Source organism: Lycorma delicatula, chromosome 13 (genome assembly GCF_047948215.1).
Source record: "Lycorma delicatula isolate Av1 chromosome 13, ASM4794821v1, whole genome shotgun sequence".
Lineage (NCBI taxonomy): Eukaryota > Metazoa > Arthropoda > Insecta > Hemiptera > Fulgoridae > Lycorma > Lycorma delicatula.
The window spans coordinates 41,204,791-41,226,032 of record NC_134467.1 but is presented as its reverse complement, the minus strand read 5'-3'; the positions used below and the strand labels follow the sequence as shown (position 1 = coordinate 41,226,032).

The window sequence follows — 21,242 nt, the reverse complement described above, 5'->3', positions numbered from 1 at the left end:
TTCCCGAGCACCATTAATGATTCTTTATTGTATAAACATTTGCAAATAAAATATATTAATCGTTTTATATAAATAAACATTATAATTGTTGTTAATGTTAAATAAAATAAAAATCACGGACACCGTCTTGATAATAAATTTATCTGTATATAAGTCACAGACGAGTCGAACCAAAACCCTTACCATTACGTTCAGTTTCATCTAGTGTTTGGCTTTCGGTCCAAGATATGCGTTTGAATTTAGATATTATCATTTGCGCGATTCTCATTCCCCTCTGCACTGTAAAATCCTTACCGCCCAAATTAATAAGGCCGACTTTAATTTCACCTCGGTAATCAGCATCGAATGTATCTGGTGAATTCACAACTGTAAATCCATAGCACATCGCCATACGCAATCTAGGTATTATTTGCGCTTCATATTTTTTAGGCAGTGATATAGTAATGCCGGTTGCGATTATTTTTATTTCACCCGGTTTTAAAATTGTATCGATTTGTGAAATTATCACTAAGAAATTTCTTAATTTTAAAAAACTTCCATTTCTAATTGTCTATATTCAAAAAAATAATTAAAAACAAATCCGAAAAAAGGTTCTTATTTTTTGTTTTAAGAGCAGAAGAAAATGTAAACAAAATAGATTGAAAGCTATATTATGTATAACCAGGAAAGGTGATTAATATATTAAATTAGAATATTTCTTTTTTTTACTTTTTATTTATTATCAGTTTCATATTACAGATTTAACAAGAAATTAGAAATTCCAAATAAAATATTTAATTCGAATTTTTCATATAATCGAGTTTCCACGTAGAGTGACTTATTAATAAGTAATTTGCTGTATGAGTTCAGTTGACTTAGTTTCAACTCCATTATCAGACCTTACTGTTTTCCCTGTAGAACTAATTCATTTGTGTACCTGTCTGAAAAGTAAAGAAAATTATAATTTATAAAAAAATATTAATAAAATTGAAAGACACTAATTATGTTAAATAGAGAGATACTACTTTTTATTTTCATATTTTCCTCGATAGATGATTACCTGGAGATTATCGATGATCGATAACACTTGTTCACACCAACATAATGTAATTTGGTAAAATTAACGTAACTGTTTATTAAAGAGAAGTTAAACATTTCAACAATGCATAAAACGAATTAATATTACATAAAAAAGAACGAACAGGATATAAATTTATACATTTATCTAGGGTTAACGCTGCTTTAACAACGCAGTGGAATGCAATTAAATCCGTCCTTAAATCACAAAATACTAAAAAAAGACAAAACTAGAAAAATTAGACCCGTCATTTAAAAATAAACCTTTAAAAAAACGCCCGATAGAATCATCCAGCAGCAAGGGACTCTGTCCAGGTTCTGCGATCCGTAGGGAGAAATAAACTCCCGCCAACTTTGCATTCCATTCCATTCCATTCTATCTAGGGTTAAATTGTTACGGGATTGCCGGTGTTCGATACCTACATCGGCTACATCAGACCAAAATCAGGGATTTTATAAATTAAATCACACCGTTCACTAAAAAACAATATTAATTTTAAAGAATTAATAAATATAATGATATTCTGGTATTCCGGTCACAGCTCACTCCATTGCCCTTTCTGTCTAGCCAAGGCCCTCCGCCACTGGACTACGCTTTGTTCGTTATTCTCATTATTATAAGAATAATATTGCTAAGTAACTATTAAAGCATCAAAGGATCTCTTTCCTGCAACGTTTTCCTCATTCTGTAGATAATATACTCCTACTGTAGACGCAGCTACAGCTGAAGCTATCTCGGTCAGTGTTGACTGACAATCACTCATTTAAGCAGGTATAGGACCGACATAATGTCTTCTTTTTAAGTAGAAACGTAATAATAAGGAAAAATACTTTTTTTTGACGGCATTTTTTTATTAATATTTGATACTTTATAATATTCTTATCTCTACGATAAAAATAAATAATCAACATGCATAAATATTGGCTAAATATGCTAAGTTAAGTTAATATTAATAAAAATAATATTAAATATTATTTTAAATGAACTGGGTGGACAGGACGTTTCAGTCGTCTGTCGAGATCAGTCAACATCTGCGGACCAAATGAACTCTCTATTCATTGACAAATAATCTTAACATTACGTTTAATTTTACTTACATTAATTAATATAATGACATATATATTCCTTCATTCTTGCTCTTTTCCGTATTATATTACGGATTTTTTGAAATGAAAGTCCTGAGTCAAAAGATGACGTTTCACCGTCTGGTGAAGTTCTGGAAGAACATGTAGTAATCCATGTCCGAACTGCATCAATATACCTCTGATAGTTTATAAATACATCTCCCATTTTGGCCCAATGTTCTCCACCTGTAATCATGTTATCGGGAGTCATAGAAGAACGTATGGTTGGTTCAATTTCATTCCACCTTATTAGTTCACATTGTACAAAATCTTGAATTCAAATTATACATCTTTATTCAAATAATTTACCGGAAGTTGAGTTTGAAAAATCTTGTGACTAAGATAATCATATTCATAACGTTGTTTTATGTTATAAAAATCAATTATCTGACTGCAAAATAAAAATATATATATATATATATATATATATATGTACATAAAAAAGTACAATAATATCTAAAATTTTAAACGAGACATAATCCTCAGTAAATTCAGTGGTAAGTAACTAAGAACAAATAGGCGATAAGGAAAAAATTAATTTTATTTTATTTATCTGTAAATTCTTTTTCTGTTTTGACAGAAAATAGTACTGACATTACGGGGATTATGCTTCCGGTTCATCTTTAATGCGGATAAAACTGCAAAAAATGTTTTTTTTACATAGGAGAAAAATTTTAAATTCCATTTTCGTTTTCAATATAACCTGAAATAGTTATTATCAATGACTTTTTTTAAGCAAAATACGATTATTTTAATTTCTTTTGATTTTTCTAAATATAGGATCAGATTTTCAGTCATCTGTGTTTTCGCGAGCCGTATTTTGAATAAATAACAATAAATGAAAAATTAAACTTTGACGGCATGTAGGAAATAGATTCAACGACGCCGCAGACACCTTAGATAGGCCCTACTAGAAGTGAAAACAATCTGTTTCCTAAAAAGGGCCGTTTGTAAACTCACAATGATATATCCTACCGATCGCAGCAAGTAACATATTTGACTTCATTCGGAGGATGATAAATTAGATTCATTTCGGAATTTGTTCCCTTTACAGATTCACATGTTTAAAGAGGGCATTGTAGAGGAACCTAACAATTCATCGTTACCGGCGGATAATTTTTTTTCTAGAAATTGCTTTCCATTATTCATACATAGTCTGCAATTTTCACAGCACATTTTTACATTCTTCAGTATTGTTTTAACCTTATGTCCTGGTGTTATGTATACTCTGGAATAGTTTTAACTTCCATGCCTAGCATTCTGCGCTTCGTTCTCTTCTCCTGTAAACCAGTAAATTGCATATAGTTTATCTTAACTGAACAATTTCCTCGTCCTCGATTATGATTAATCAAATTGTTTATGAATAAACACCAAAATTAATCAAATTTACCATAATATATATATTAATTGATGGGTTCTGTATGTAAATTAGGAAGAAATTTCGGGTCGATAGGATAATAGTAATATAATAATATTTTTAATAAAAGATATACCGTTGTTACAAAAAGAATACCTACATTTTTCTCTAGTAAACAAACTCATGCATTCTTCAACATTGATCGGGTTATTTCGTTGAAGTGATGCTCTGTAATGTGCTGTGGTATAAACAGTAAAAAATGTCTTTCTGGTATCAGTTGGCATGCCTGTATCACATGAATTTTTCCAATTTCCGAATCTTGCCTTAAATAATTCCATGTCAGATTTAAATTTTGTTAACAGTTTCTATATTATCTTTCGCATTTGATAAAATTTTAGTAAAATCTAATTGTTTATCACTTTCAGCAAGTATACAAATATAACAGCTTATCTTTGTATGACACAAATCCGGTCCGTAAAATATGTCAGTAATATTTTTTTTATTGTTAATGAATAACTCTCCCAATCGTATTTATCGACAGCAAATTAGTCTGTAGCTGAGAGCAAACAAAATACATCAATAAATTCATTTCGCTGAGAAAAAGTATTAGATTCTTCGGTTGTAACTACCATCAAACCGAGTTTGCCGAGAAAAATATGTAACTAACTGGCTAATGACGGTTTGGCCCTCTACAGACTAATATTTAGGTGGAAAATTAAATGCATCAATAGAGTATGTATGCGCGCAAAAAAGAATCGTGTAAAATATTATTCTATCGAAATAAAAATATGAGATACGGAACATATGATGTCCGGATAGACAAATTATAACCGAAATTAAATAAAATCAATGCATCGTAATCATTCAACATTCCATAAAAATCGGTTAAACTAAACCGTAGGTATTAAAAAAAAAAGAATACTGACGAAAAAATAAAAAAATTGAGCTTATTATTTCTCACTATTAAATGAAATTTCTTAAATTCAAAACCAATGGTTAATTTTAATGTAATGAAATCATCGAATTACTAGGAATAGAGTTTGAATAAAGGAACGAAAAAAAACATTTTATGGGAATTAGAGTAATGTGAAAATGTGAAAATATATTTTACAACTAAGAGAAACAAAGTGAGAAAATCATTTTCTGTTACATAAAATTCAAAAATATAAAGTCTCTTCCTCAATCTCAGCCAAAACTAAACCCATTATGTATACGATTTATGTATACGGCCATTACGGCCGTATACATAAATCATAATACGGTTACTCTGAAAACACAAAGAAATAAGTAAAGCCATCATAGATCCTTCAACATTGTTTCAGCGCTAAAAGTGTTTTTTTATTACAAGGAAGTCAGGAATAACCAAGTCCTGCAGAAATTGAGAACGGATTGGATTAGTTTGATTTATATACAAAGAACAATTCGTAATTATATAGTTGACAAAGTAAAAATAATATTTTTATTTTTTTATTATGTAATTAACAGTATTCTGACAGCCTGTTTTCCGTTTTTGAAATATCTTTCTGTTTTTTTGACGGCTTTCATGAGGTGATATACACTTCAGACGGAAATCACATAAGTATAATACATATTTAAAAAAGATATTAAGGCATAGTTTTGTATTATGACGTTTCAAGGCAAAACAGTACGGTTTGATTTTCTTATACGAAGGAAAATTTCTTCATAATTGATGAGTGGAATTGCAAATCGAATATCAAGATTTCGTAAACATAGCGACGAATGTAATCTTACTTTTTGTTCCTACATACTTGTATAAAGTAGCTTTTTTTGTAATAACAGCAATTAAAAACAGAAATAAATTAGATTTAAAACCAGATCTTCAAATTGCAGTAACAGAGGACATCAAACCAGATTTTTTGATGTTGCTAAACAAATACAATCAAATGCTCACATTACTTTTAAAATGGTGCAAAATATAAATTTGAAATGTAATTTCAATGTACCTATATTGTTTCAAATAAATAAGTAGCTGGGTTCTTGACAACACATTTAAATATATATATTTATATTATATTATATGGGGTAAAATTAATCATTATTTGCGTCTTTGGGGTTTGCGATCAAAATCGTTCTGAGTTCGCTCGTCTAGAATTATGTAGAAGAAAATAATAATTGTTCCGTTCCTTAGATTTTGTGTTACAGAATTAAAAGTTTTCTTTCCTACTGTTTAAATTTTTGTAACATAAATTAGAATTATTTACCTTTATTATACTAAGAGAAAATGGTTCATATTAAATTGGTTTTTAACACCAATTTAATGTGAAACATCTTCTCTTCGCTGAAAAATCTAAACAAAAAAAAAATGTTTTATAATTTTTTTGTTTTTATAATCTTTTAATTTATATAACTGTAGCATAAATTAAACTACAATACAGATTTTCTGTTTCTTCGAGAAAAAATAAACGATTCGGTTTAAAGTATAAACTGCCGCTAAACAACCGCATAAACCATTAATCGTAATAATTAATTATAAACAGCATGATATTTTAAGTGAAATTAATAATCAATAATCTGTTAATATAGATATTATTAATTAATTCAATAAAGCAGTTAATTTTAATAGAAGATAGTTTTAAATAATTACATAAATAAAAATATAAATGTTCGTTTGTTCAAAAAACTTAAATCTCCGAACGTTCTTCACCAGTTGGTTTGAAATTTTTAAACAACGTTGTATTCGAATACGCGCGTGTTTTTATATGCCTACTATTTATATACCTAAGCTAATACTTCTTTAAAAAGTAAAATCATGTTTTTTGTGAAAACCCCGGAATTTAAAAAACCCAAAAATGGTTTTTAAATATTTATCTGCAGAGTATTTGCAAGATCAAATCTACGGAATATTTCGTTTACTGTAGTCGTGATTGGGAAAAATTACATTTATTCTTCAAATTTTTTTTTACCTTCTTCAGCTCTGATATGAAGATTGCACTCACCATTGAAATTAAAAAATATCAGGTTTTCGGAAAAAATTAAAAAATCAATTTTTAATCCTTTTAAGTCGGAATTTAAAAAAAATTATTTTAACCCTTGGAATTTGGAATTTCAAGTAATCTAGAAATTGGGTTTTATATACTCATAATCAATCATTCTGTTCAAACCCAGGTCACACAAGAATAGACACTCTCAGTTCACAATTCATTAATTCAATTCATTGAAGTTTCTGCTTCAACCGGCAAATCTCCACTACTAAATATATATATTTTTTTTCCAAATTTTTCAAAATGAAATATATCTAAAATAATTATCAATAATGACAAGAAAAAGGGGTAAAAATTCGGTTGCTATTGACCATGTAATTTTTTTTATCCGGAACAAAAAAAAAACATCTTTCTCTTAAATAATAGTATAGATTAATCAGAATATTAGTAAAATTAATAACCCTAAAATCCTAATGTTCCGGGCATCCCAAATTTTTAGATATTATTGAATTAATATTTGACAAGAGTCAACACTCAGAATTGGTTATAAACTTAAAAAGATTAGTCAGATATTGGATTTGAATAATTTGTTACCCGTTAAAAAACAGAATGCTGTTGCAAATAATATAAAATATTAAATATTTTACTTATAAGCATTAAAAAACAAAATCAATGATTTTACATCATTGTTTTCCTGTTACCAAGGTAACAAAGATTTAAAATGGTCTACACCCTCTAGAGTGGTCAAAAATAAAAATAAGAGATCCAACCGGCGTTCCTTTTTTGAGTTTCTAGGACGTTCCCTGCGCTGAGCCATGCTTAACTGTTGATCAAGTGCAGTGGTGTTGGGAGAAAAAAAGCTAAGAATATGAAACTCGCGTTGGTGTATAGTTCTTGGATTTTCGATGCTCCAAATTCTGCAAATATGTCTGTTGAAAATCCTGTTTAGATGGAAATGAAAAATAATCAAACATTATAGTGTTGTGAATGTCTATTCTTCCCAAGACAATTGTTAAAATCATATCGAATAATGTAATCTTTGTTGATAGTCGGCAAGTGTTAGTGCCTGTACTGGTCAAATGGTATATATAAAAATCTTGATAAATGGTATGAAAATCTTGCAAAATGTGCTGCAATGACGTGCGAGGTAATCCGAGTTGAGAGGATCGTCTTCGAGTCGACGTTGTCGGTGCCTCCTCATACTTTTCTTTCACTCGTACAATGTTTGCATCTGTCCCGGCTGAACGCGGTCTACCAGCAGGTGGAAGATTATCTGCGGAACCGTGCTAACGAAAATGTTTCACATTATAACGAATCGTTGTTTCTGAAGGACGTTTTCGTAATCAGAAATGATGATAGTATGTACGGTTCGTTTCAATTATTGGATGGTGGTTTTTAAAATAGAAGTTTCTTATTTTTGTTTGCTGTACGGTTGTAAATTTCTTCATTGCTAATTACTCTACTAGGGATTAAAATTTCTGAAAAATAAAAACATAAAAGTAAAATTATAAACAAAAAATTATTAGATGTTTAAACTACTTTGAAACTTATGGGTCATTCTGTATAAATTTAACCGTGTGATAAGCATTACTGTAGACTGTAATATTCACCTTAAGTAATAGTGGAAGAGAATTAAATCTGACATGATTCGGAAATTGGAAAAATTCATGTCATAGAGGCAGCCGACTGATACCAGAAAGACATTTTATGAGATTTATACTACAACACATTACAAAGCATCACTTCAACCAAATAAACCTTTCAATGTTGAAGTATGCATGAGTTTATTTAGTAGAGCAGAATGTAAGTATTCTTTTTGTATAACGGGAATTATTTAATAAGCATATTTTTATATTACCATTATCCTATCGACCCGAAATTTCTTCTTAATTTACATACAGAACCCATTAATTAATATATATATTATGGTAAATTTGATTAATTTTGGTGTTTATGCATAAAGAATTTGATTAATCATAATCGAGTACGAGGAAATCTGTTCAGTTAAGATAAACTGTATTCAACTTATTGATTTACAGGAGAAAAGAACGAAGCGCAGAATGCTAGACATGGAAGCTAAAACAATTCCAGAGTATACATAACACCAGGACAAAAGGTTAAAACAATACTGAAGAATGTAAAATGTTCTGTGAAAATGGCAGACTATAGAATAATGGAAAGTATTTTCTAGAAAAAAAATTTTCTGCCGATATCGAACGATGAATTCTTTGTTAGGTTCCTCTACAATGGCCCCTTTAAACATTTGAATCTGTAAAAGTATCAAATTCCGAAATGAATCTAATTTATCTTCCTCCGAATGAAGTGAAATATGTTACTTGCTGCGATCGGTAGGATATACCAATGTGAGTTCACAAACGGCCCTTTTAAGAGCCAAACTGTCATTAGTTAGTTCCACATTTTTCTCGGCAAACTAGGGTTGATGGTAGTTACAATAAAAGAATCTAATAGTTTTTTCTCAGCGAAATGAATTTATTGAATTATTTTGTTTGCTTTCAGCTACAGACAAATTTTCTATCGATAATGACGATTGGGAGAGCTATTATTTAACAAAAAAAAAAATCTTACTGACATAATTTACACACAGGATTTATATCATACACAGATAAGCTGTTATCTTTGTATACTTGCTGAAATAAATAGACAATTAGATTTAATTAAAATTTTATCAAATAATAAAACAGAAATTTTAGACAAATTTAAAACTGACATGGAAAAAAGTATAATTACGGAGGTTTCGTATTATCATGTGAAAAAGACATACCGACTGATACCACAAAAACATTTTTTGATATTTATTCTACAGCACATTACAAAGTATCATTTCAAAAATTCATCTGGTCTCTGTTGATTCATGCATAGAAAAACTTTCTAGATATAAAAGTAAGTATGCTTTTTGTACAACTGTATTTCTATTATTGAGCATAATATTATAATATATTGATATATTAATATAATATATTGTAATTAGTTGTTGTAATTAAGTATATTTTTGTTTCTTGAATATAGTTTTAGTTACTAAATTTAATACATAACAAATATTTAAGAAATAATTTGTTCATTAGTTTTTAAATATATATTTTAATTTTGTTAAATTAGTTTTTATAATTGTACTACTATTATAACTATTAGAAAAAACTAATATTATCTTTAGTTGTTACATAAAATTGGTTATTGCATTAACCAGTAAATAATGTAATAATAATTCTTTAGTATATCTGTCGACAGACTTAGGTCTGACGGATGATCACGTAAGTTTTAAATTGCAAATAAATAAAATATTACTATTATCCTATCGACCAGAATTTCTTCTTAATTTACTTACAGAACCCGTTAATTAATATATATGTTATGGTAATTTTGATTAATTTTGTTGTTTATGCATAAACACGGATGAATTTGATTAATCATAATCCAATTTTGGAGAATTTAATAAACATACCGGTCTTTTTACATAGTGTCCATATTAATATATTTTACATATTAAAATAACAACCATAAATAGTAATTCCTGAATTTTATATTTAAGTAATCAAAACATTACTGTTAATTAGTTGAAGTAAGCGAGCGAAGTGAGACGGGTTATGTTATGTTAGATAATCATAATCTAAACAAAAAGTTGAGTAGAAGGACACTCTCCCCGACTGAATATACTTAAATGGATATCCGGTCGGGGAGAGTAGGGAAACAAAAAAAAAAAAAAAAAGAAAAAATCTAAACAAAAAGAACCTACGAAAGCTAATCTCGGCAAATTAATGTTAAATATACAAATTATATATATATATATATATATATTATTCTCAAAAATTGGTGGTAATTGATCATATTCAACGGTAATTATGCATATACAACGGTTTAATCAAATATATCGTAACGTATGCACGTGTAAAGTCGTTACCTTGAGATGTAGCTTTAGATTATGTATATTTTGAACTACAAAGGTGGAATAAAATTGAATCAACCATACGTTTTTCTATGACCGATTACATGATAACAGGTGGAGAAGATTGGGCCATAATGACAGATATATTTATAAACTATCAAAGGTATATTAATGCAGTTCAGACATGGATCACTACTTGTTCTTCGAGAACTTCACCAGAAGGTGATCCGCCATATTTTAACTCAGGACCTGGAATTCAAAAAACAAAACCATTAATATCATACGGAAAAAGTCAAACAATTGAGAAATGTATACATCATTATATTAAGAAATATAAGTAAAATTAAACGTAACGGTAAGATAATTTGTCAAAGCATAGAGAGTTCATTAGAGTTCATAGAGAGTTCAGCATAGACCTAGAAAAGGCTTTCGATAACGTAGACTGGAATAAAATGTTCAGCATTTTAAAAAAATTAGGGTTCAAATACAGAGATAGAAGAACAATTGCTAACATGTACAGGAACCAAACAGCAACAATAACAATTGAAGAACATAAGAAAGAAGCCCTAATAAGAAAGGGAGTCCGACAAGGATGTTCCCTATCTCCGTTACTTTTTAATCTTTACATGGAACTAGCAGTTAATGATGTTAAAGAACAATTTAGATTCGGAGTAACAGTACAAGGTGAAAAGATAAAGATGCTACGATTTGCTGATGATATAGTAATTCTAGCCTAGAGTAAAAAGGATTTAGAAGAAACAATGAATGGCATAGATGAAGTCCTACGCAAGAACTATCGCATGAAAATAAACAAGAACAAAAGAAAAGTAATGAAATGTAGTAGAAATAACAAAGATGGACCACTGAATGTGAAAATAGGAGGAGAAAAGATTATGGAGGTAGAAGAATTTTGTTATTTGGGAAGTAGAATTACTAAAGATGGACGAAGCAGGAGCGATATAAAATGCCGAATAGCACAAGCTAAACGAGCCTTCAGTAAGAAATATAATTTTTTTACATCAAAAATTAATTTAAATGTCAGGAAAAGATTTTTGAAAGTGTATGTTTGGAGTGTCGGTTTATATGGAAGTGAAACTTGGACGATAGGAGTATCTGAGAAGAAAAGATTAGAAGCTTTTGAAATGCGGTGCTATAGGAGAATGTTAAAAATCAGACGGGTGGATAAAGTGACAAATGTAGAGGTATTGCGGCAAATAGATGAAGAAAGTAGCATTTGGAAAAATATAGTTAAAAGAAGAGACAGACTTATAGGCCACATATTAAGGCATCCTGGAATAGTCGCTTTAATATTGGAAGGACAGGTAGAAGGGAAAAATTGTGTAGGCAGGCCACGTTTGGAGTATGTAAAACAAATTGTTCGGGATGTAGGATGTAGAGGGTATACTGAAATGAAACGACTAGCACTAGATAGGGAATTTTGGAGAGCTGCATCAAACCAGTCAAATGACTGAAGACAAAAAAAAAAGAAAAGAGAGTTCATTGGGCCGTAGATATTGACTGATCTCGACAGGCGACTGAAACGTCCTGTCTACCCAGTTAATTCTTCCGTTAACTAAACCATAAGCGGTGTCGATCGTACTTTAGACGCTGTAGGAAGTACTACATCGCATTTGTATTTCTGTTTATTCATTCTTAGCTTTACCGTGTAACAACAAAGCGATACGCACAATTTACTTAGCTACCTAAACTTCAGTTTAATGTTTTTGATCTCAACCCTTAGATAAGGTTCAATCTGAATTTATATTCTTATAATATTTTCCAGTTACACCAGTAAATATCTCAAATTAATAAATTGTGATTATTTTCATGAATTCGGTCCTTTATTACACCGTACTTATTAATAAAATCGGATCAAAGTTTACGGACTCGTGTCGTACAAAAATACAAATACTTAAATTCATTTAACAAAAATAAAAATAAAAATTCTATATAATACATAATCGGATACATGGAAAGGTGAATTCGTGCTGTGAATATTTGACCCGTAAACAGGATTTTAATAAGTTTCATTTGCGATTAATTAATAATGTCCGCACAGAATATTCATAAAATATTATTCTAACCTATACTTTCTTTCTTTCTTTTTCCTGTTTAGCCTCCGGTAATTACCGTTTAGATAATTCTTCAGAGGATGAATGAGGATGATATGTATGAGTGTAAATGAAGTGTAGTCTTGTACATTCTCAGTTCGACCAATCCTGAGATGTGTGGTTAATTGAAAACCCAACCACCAAAGAACACCGGTATCCACGATCTAGTATTCATGTCCGTGTAAAAATAACTGGCTTTACTAGGACTTGAACGCTGTAACTCTCGACTTTCCAAATTAGTTGATTTGGGAAGACGCGTTCACCACTAGACCAACCCGGTGGGTTACTCTTTGATGAAGACTGGATACGTATTTTGAGCTGGGGGAGCAAAATCCAAATCGTGCGTGGAGGCCCACGCACAATTAGTTGTAAATATTGTATTGTTGTAAATATTATATTAGTTGTAAATATAAAAGTTAATTAATTACTGTAAAAATGCTAATAGCTTTTTAAATTAAGTAGTTCAATATTAGCAACATGATAATAAAAATAATAATTACCTGATCTTCACTTGTGGTAACCCGGAAGAGGATGTAAATTAATAATTGCAGCAGCTGCTTTTATACTGAATATCGTGTAAAAATGTACGTCTATTACGTAAAAGATAGATACACCTGTATTTCCGTTTCCTGCATTAAAAATTGCAAACAAATTTTGATGAAAACAACATATCCCGTTTAAGTGTTTATATATTGTTCAATATTTAAAAAATAGTATTTCTTATTAATTAAAAAAAAAACCAAAATATTTTATTATACTATATTACTCATTTTGTTACACACAGAAAAGAAAACTTAGTATTTGTTTCAACAATCACTTTACGGAAAATTTTAAATTTTTTCTCATTTCTAATCCGCATGGACAAACTTCGAACTTTAAGGGAAGAAAAAATACTTTTTTCTTCCCTTAAATTATGTACCCCACTCATTCATATGAATGTGAAGCAAATAAAGTCACTTGAAGTAAAATTTAGGTTGGCTTCCTTTGAGATTATTGGTGAACCGAATTAAAATTTGTGGTGCTAAATATTAATTGGATTTCGATTGCCTTAGAATTCTGAAATGTAATTATATATTTGAATGAATTCATTCGTCGCTTTTGCTAGTAAACCTGGAACGATATTTGGTTTCTTTCCTTTTTTTCTCTCTACACTCCTCCACTGGAATCAACAGTTAAGCATGACTAAGCGCAGGGGCACGTCCTAGAAACTCAAACAAGGAACGCCGGTTGGATCTCATCTTTTGATTTTTTACTAATGTAGCGGGTGTACAGTTCTGGCTTCTCTCCCTCCGTTTCGGGTCTTTTCTATGCCCACTCTAGCGGGGCTACACCATTACTGACTTCCCCCCACCGATTCGGGTCTTTTCTTTAACCGTTCATTCAAGTGAGGGAACACCATTTCTGGCTTCCCCCAGCAATTCGAATCTTTTATTTCCCAGTAATCCTCAACGTTCACAGCGATCTACCGAGATCTCGGAAGGACAGGGAATCCAGAGTCCCCCCACTTCACCACCGCCGACCATCCTAGCAAGCCCTGATAAATGGCGACTTCATGAGTGGTTCTCCTTCACCCACTGGGCACCACCACCTTGCATTAAAAAATTTCGGAAATAAACCCAGATATTTTCTCGAAACGCCGTCTATCCAACACCATATTGGTAACTATGTTATCAACGGTAAGCGGGCCAACCGATCACTCTACCTCCTGCCTCTCGGCTATCCACCTGCGACACCGAATGACCACATGTTCAGAGGTATCCGCTTCGCCACAATAAGGGCATTCATCATTCTCCGCCCTTTGTCTCCCGCACAAATAAACCCTGAACCCACAATGGCCGGTTCGGCACTGGTATTCCAACGAGTTGCATTCTGCTAAGTACACTCTTTGGTGTGGCGTTATCTTACCAGGGTGATACAGTTACAATTACTGGATAAAGAAATCGGTATATGCTGGAAAATGGTATACGCTCTTTTGTGAAAAATAAACCGTAGATGTGGTTTTAGCAAGATGGAGCTACATGCCTTACTGTTGAAGCCGCAATTCAACTTTTAAGAGAAATTTTTAAGGAACGATAAATTTCGAGGAGTTCTGGAAACGTATGGCCCCACGCTCTCCTGATTTGACTAGCTCCTGACTTATTCTTGTCGAGATATCTAGAAGTAAAGTGTACTTAAATAATTCCAAGATGTCCATCAAATGAACTAAAATATTCATGAAGAAATTAGAATGCTACAATCAGCGACATCTACGGCTGCTATGTAAATTGCCGTAAAAAGAGCTTGTCTGCGAGTCTAGTAAAGGATTTCATTTAATGGATGTGATTTTCCACATGTAATAAAATAAAATTTCTCAACGTTTTATCTAAAACTATACATAAACAAAATAAAATTCTTCATCTTAAACGCATTAAAGATAAAATGAACACAATTAAATGCGGTATCAAAGTGCTTGAAAAGTATTTTTTTTATTCTTTCCTAGGATTGGTTATTACTTTGCGGAAAAATAATTATATATGAAATAAGTTAGATAATTTTATTTTTTTGGGTATTAAGTTAATTTATTACAAAGATATATGGTAAAATTATAATTACAAGTTCAAAAAATCAAAAAAAAATTACAAAAAGTTTAAAAATCGGGTTTATTATTTTTTTTCTGCGTTTGGAAGAAGCGTTTGGAAAAATATAGCTAAAAGAAGAGACAGACTTATAGGCCACATACTAAGGCATCCTGGAATAGTCGCTTTAATATTTGAAGGACAGGTAGAAGGAAAAAATTGTGTAGGCAGGCCACGTTTGGAATATGTAAAACAAATTGTTAGGGATGTAGGATGTAGAGGGTATACTGAAATGAAACGACTAGCACTAGATAAGGAATCTTGGAGAGCTGCATCAAATAAGTCAAATGACTGAAGACAAAAAAAAAAAAAAATACTATATAATTTGTTTTTTTAAAATATTAATTTATTTTATTTTTTACAAAGGCTCAGATGAAATCCGGCAGAAAAATATATCCCCAAGTTTACATATATTCGTTTATTTATCGATAGATTTTCAACGAATAAAATCTGATGTGGATACCACGTAACTTCATTGTACGTCTATTAAATTATGCATACAATTTTTTTTTTTTAAATGAATGTACATGAAATTTCGTTTCATTAATAACTTCGTTTTTATTTATTATTGAATTATTATTCATTGTAAAACCTTTTTATAATCAGAATAACTTTTCAGAATAACTTTTTATAATTTTAATAACTATTAATAAATCAATACATTTAAATTAAAAAAAAAAACGTTTAAAAAAAAGGAGATGAAGTTGGATTCGAACCGATGTGCCTTCCCTTTGTAAAATTCAAATATTTCATTAATTAAAATTTTATTTGGCTTCAACTCTGGAACCAATGAAAATAAGTACCACTTATGACATATCGTTGAAAAGTTCATTACTAAAGTAACGAAAATGTCTAATTATTCTTTTTTTTTTTGTTTTGGCTTTTTTTGGACACTTTTTTTCCAGTTCTTTTGCAATAAAAATGGGAGGTGCACAACTAGATGTTACAACAGCCCTAAATACAAAATTTTAACATTCTACGACTAATCGTTTTTGAATTATGCCAGATACATCCGTACGTACGTACAGACATCACATCGAAACTATTCAAAATGGATATAGGGATGGTCAAAAAGGATATTTCCGTTGAAATATGAAATTAATATAATAAATATTAATTTATTATATTTTTTTATAAACGGCGTAGATCCGGCAGAAAAGTATGTCCCCAAGTTTTTACAGTAATTCGTTTATTATCGATAGATTTTCAACAAATAAAATCTGATCTGGACATTACAAGACATCCTTGTACGTCTGTTAAATTACAAATCCATTTTTTTTTTTAATTAAAATTATATAAAATTTTATTTCATTAATAACTTCTTAATTTCCATTTTGTTTTTTAAAAAAAGGGAATGAAGTCGGATTCGAACCGATGTGCCTTCCCTTTGTAAAATCCAAATATTTCATTAATTAAATTTTTATTTTGTTATACCTCTGCAACCAAATATAGCTGAAAAGCATTACCGCAATTAAAAAAATTCTAAAATCCATTTTTTTTTTTGGACACTTTTTTTCCAGTCGATTGCAATCAAAAAGGAAAGTGCACAACTAGATGTTACAGCAGCCCTAAATACAAAATTTTAACATTCTACGACTAATCGTTTTTGAATTATGCCAGATACATCCGTACATACGTACAGACATCACATCGAAACTATTCAAAATGGATATAATGGATGGTCAAAATGGATATTTCCGTTTAAATATGAAAACCGAAATTTTTCCGAACACAAAACTTCTTTTACTTCGTATAAGAAAGTAAAATAAGAAATCATTTTGCTTTCAAAGAAATACTTCACATTTTATGAAATAAAATATCGTTTGATAAAACTAAGGAATAATAAAAAATTTAAGATTAAAATATTGACGTGTCAACCATTTAAATTTTTTTACTCTTGTGTATATTCCGCTTAATTTTTTTCTTTAATATAGAAACTTTGTATATGTGTGTGTGTGTGTGTTTGTGTGTGTGTGTGCCTTTCATTTCAACGATTCATTAATGTCATCTTAAGATATATAATTTTAACTTTGGAGAAAAAGGAAACATTAAATGATAATAAAAATAAAGCCGAAGAAAACCCTATAAATGAATAAAACATCTTAACTTTTGACTTGTAGAAATTAAATAGTTGAATATTAGCAAGAAAATAATAAAAATAATAATTACGTGATCTCCAATCCGCTTCAATAGTAACCAGGAGCAGGATGCAAATAGTAAATTAATAATTGCAGCACCAGCTTTTATACTGCATGTCGTGTAAAAAAAACTACATCTCTTACGTAAAAGATAAACACATATGTATTTACATTTCCTGCGTGAAAAATTGCTAACAGACTTCTGATGTAAACAACATATACAACAACAACATATTCGTTTAAATTTCTATATATTGTGCAATTTAAAAAAAAAAATAGTTTCTTTGTATCAATTATTTTAAAAATTAAAGAAAATTTTCAGTTTTTTCCCCCATTTCTACTCCATTGAACAAGCTTCGAACTTGTATCGTTGAATCATCGACAAAAAAATAATTTTTCCTTCCCTTAAATTATCTACCCCACTCATTCATATGAATGTGAAGCAAATAAAGTCACTTGAAGTAAAATTTAGGGTGGCCTCCTTTGAGATTATTGGTGAACCGAATTAAAATTTGTGGTGCTAAATATTAATTGGATTTCGATTGCCTTAGAATTCTGAAATGTAATTATATATTTGAATGAATTCATTCTTCGCTTTACCTAGTAAATCTGGAACGATGTTTGTTATTCTTACTATATTATTATTGTGAGTGACTCTTGTACGATTAACTTACAAACTGTTTAAGTTATGGCGCTTAAAATTACAAAAATATATATATTTTTAAATATTTTCTACCAGAGCAGATAGCAAAAGCGGTTTAAAAAACTCAACACATTATACTTGAAATTTGATGCGCTTAGGTTTTACCATTTTGATTTCTATTTAAATAAAAACTCTTTTAGAGTTTTTACTTTAACTCGAAAATACCCGATTTACCTCTGTCGGTAGATTTATTTTACAAATATGAAGATATATGTATATAAGCAATATATGATTATATATAAGACGAAGCCGCAGCGTCCTCATTATTGTCTACAGAAAGCTACCAAATATATCGTACTAAGGAATCGCTTCAGGATCCATTATACTTACATCTAACCCTGAATATTGTCATAGTTAATCTTTTATTAAATAAAATAATTGAATAAACGGATCAAGTATAAGGAAAAGTGGTGTAACAGCAAGTTACAGGAAAAATATATGAAATGAGCGTAAGTCAAAGAAAAACCTATAGTTAGGACGACAATTTAACCAAGAGTTTATTTGTCCAAGAATCGTATTTAGTTCTTCAAACGATAGGAAGATTTTATAGCAATTCTACACAAATGATATTTCACGAATTTTATCGAGTCTTCCTCTGAAGCCCTCCAAAATGAGGGAGGAAGATGGAATAAAGAACCAATAAATTTCCTCACTAGAAACAAAACATAGGATATCTCATTTATCTTAAGAATTTATCGAAATTTCATCATATTACGGCAAAAAGTTCTACACATTATTAACCATTATCATTTCATGATCATTATCACCTTATATATTTAAAAACAAACATCACTTTGAAATATATTGTCACAGAACAGCCAAATGAATGTTCCGCTAAAGGCCCCGGCTACTTCTGTACGAATGTTGATTTCTAGACTAATATTGCTTTGTAAGCATTAGCTGTCACCTTACTAGGTCGTCTACTATGACTAACAGTAAACGGCTCTGTTTAATCAACAACCACTTTTACCTTAGGAAAAACACTTTAAGCATCGATGAAAACCGATTTAACTGTCGTTCTTTCAATGACGATACAGTGTCTCTGTCAAAACAAGCTGAATGTATCGATTGAAGCTCGTCATGTAGCAGCTGCTCATATTCTTCCTTGAATATAAGTTCGATTAAATTTCCCTTCAGTAGAAAAATCAATTCATCATCGGTTATATTTATTTTGCCGCTGGAAGGGCCGGGAGTCCTTAACGTCTTTTTGGTGGTCAAGCTTGTTCAATATCGGTCTGCGATATGAGAAGTAAGAGATATAAGGCATAGTAAGCTGCGATGAAGGTGGTCACGCTGCCGGCGTCGTTCACCGAGCGCGCCGTGCCAGGTTTGCGAAGCTCCCGAAACGGTCTCACTTGCTCGGCACCGGTATTTGTGCTTAGCCCATAACTTCCCCTTTCGGATGATATAATCTAATTTATATTTCCGGCTGGCTTTTTTGCGAACTCAGGCTGACATATTGATTTTTTATTCTTTTTTACACGTTTACTTTAATTTTTTACACATAAATATTGTCCAAGATACACTTATAATTACTTAAATAACACAAACACACGAATCACCGCTCTATTACGTCTAATTCGTGGGCTACACTGAATGGAAATGAGCAAGAGCGCCAGTTTTGGCCGATCTGCTCTGTGTCCCCAACCCGCCAGCCGGCTCACCATTGACGCAAACTCAAAGTCGTATCGGCCAGCTGACCAAGTAAATTATATAAAATGACTAATAGTTAGACAGTTATTAATGCAGGACGATATAGACCTTTTCGTTACGCCACAAATTTCTGTTCTGGTAACCGTATGTTTCGGTGTGATTATCGTCATAATACTCCACACTATGACTTGTGTGATGTCTGCACATTTTTTCATGGGGGGTTTTTTTTTTATTTGTTAAAAAAAAAATATTTCTGGAGTTTAAAATTGAACTAAGATATACTAGAAATTTGACCATTTGTAATGGACATTTCCATTCAATTTGATTACTTGAATTAATTTTGACAATTTACCAGTCACATAAATTAATAATTTTTATTATATTAGTTGAATAAGTAAGACAATATACATTGTGGAATAATTATTATTCAAACCAATAGCTCAAACAAAACTAGATATTTATTCAGTTGTAGTGAACAGTTTTTAATGTATAACTTGCAATTACTGTTGTATCTCTTTTAATAAAAATTTAAAAAATAATAATTATCTAGGAAAGGTTAAAAAAAATATAAAATAAATTAAAAGATGAGAAATATGAATTATATCGCTTGAAGGAAAACGTATGATGATCATTCAAAAATTGGGAATCTGGTATTTTGCAAATATTAAAGTTTTACGCTCCATCTAGTTCATCTACACCATTAATTCTCAAACTTTTCACCCACCGCAAACATTGAAAATTAAACCTTTTCTAGTGCCCCCAAAATTTTCATATTTACCATATGTTAAAAAATTATAATAGCAATTGACTTTTAAGGTTCGCTCTTAAAAACAGCAATTACAGTTATTATTTTTAAATGTGACGTATCCTATTTCTGAGTTGAAAATTACATTTTAAATGACAGCAATTAAAATATATTTAATCATATTTGGAGGTATTTATTATCACTCTTATATTAACTTGCACTTGGTCTATGTACGTAAGAGTCATGGTACGGAAACTTTCAGTCGAATTTTGAAGCACTTCCGCTTATCCATTCGATCTGAAATTTTGCATACATTGTATTTTAACCTTTCCTAGATAATTATTATTTTTACAACTTACAACATACAACTTTTATCTTGATGACATCACATTTTAGCGACATTTTCAAATCGCTAAAATAAGTTAATTATTGAAAACAATTCCCCTTAATAAAATGAAAAAAATTCGCCCTGAACTTACGCGATCTCGTTTACATGCATATTTTTTTAGTGAAAGAATTATCCATATCTTTGATATTGTCGTTTCAATTGATTAAATTGAACGAAAGTATTTTTTCTACGGCTTAGGCAAATTTTCAAATTTCATATAACCGTTACATTCAATATTTATGTCTAATGATTCATGATACTTATGAGGTAGTAAATAAAAGTAATTACTCCTCTTCGATCATAAGTGAGAAGTGCGCATTTTCCCTGCGTAGATTACAAACAGATAAAAATCACCTTGAAATTCCAAAAAAGTACAAAAAACATCATAAAACTAATCTTGATACCGACAAAACATAAACCCGTGAACGCACACAAGGTGAAAGAAAAATTTACCTTTTTACTTTTTACTTTTTGTTAAATTATGGCTGGACCAATTTCATTTGGTGCA

General features: G+C 30.4%; 1 long non-coding RNA gene across 2 annotated transcripts; it reads right to left on the bottom strand.

Moving 5' to 3' along the window:
* Positions 1-694: 694 nt before the first annotated feature.
* Positions 695-17,405, bottom strand: LOC142334131 (uncharacterized). Of its 2 annotated transcripts, none has more exons than XR_012758775.1 (5): positions 17,277-17,405; positions 12,993-13,121; positions 10,397-10,630; positions 2,155-2,572; positions 695-920 (listed from the first exon to the last, which is right to left on the bottom strand). It is a non-coding gene; the product is annotated as an uncharacterized LOC142334131 (long non-coding RNA). The 2 variants fall into 2 exon arrangements; XR_012758774.1 differs by having other exon boundaries at positions 2,155-2,367.
* Between the last annotated feature and the right edge of the window lie 3,837 nt (positions 17,406-21,242).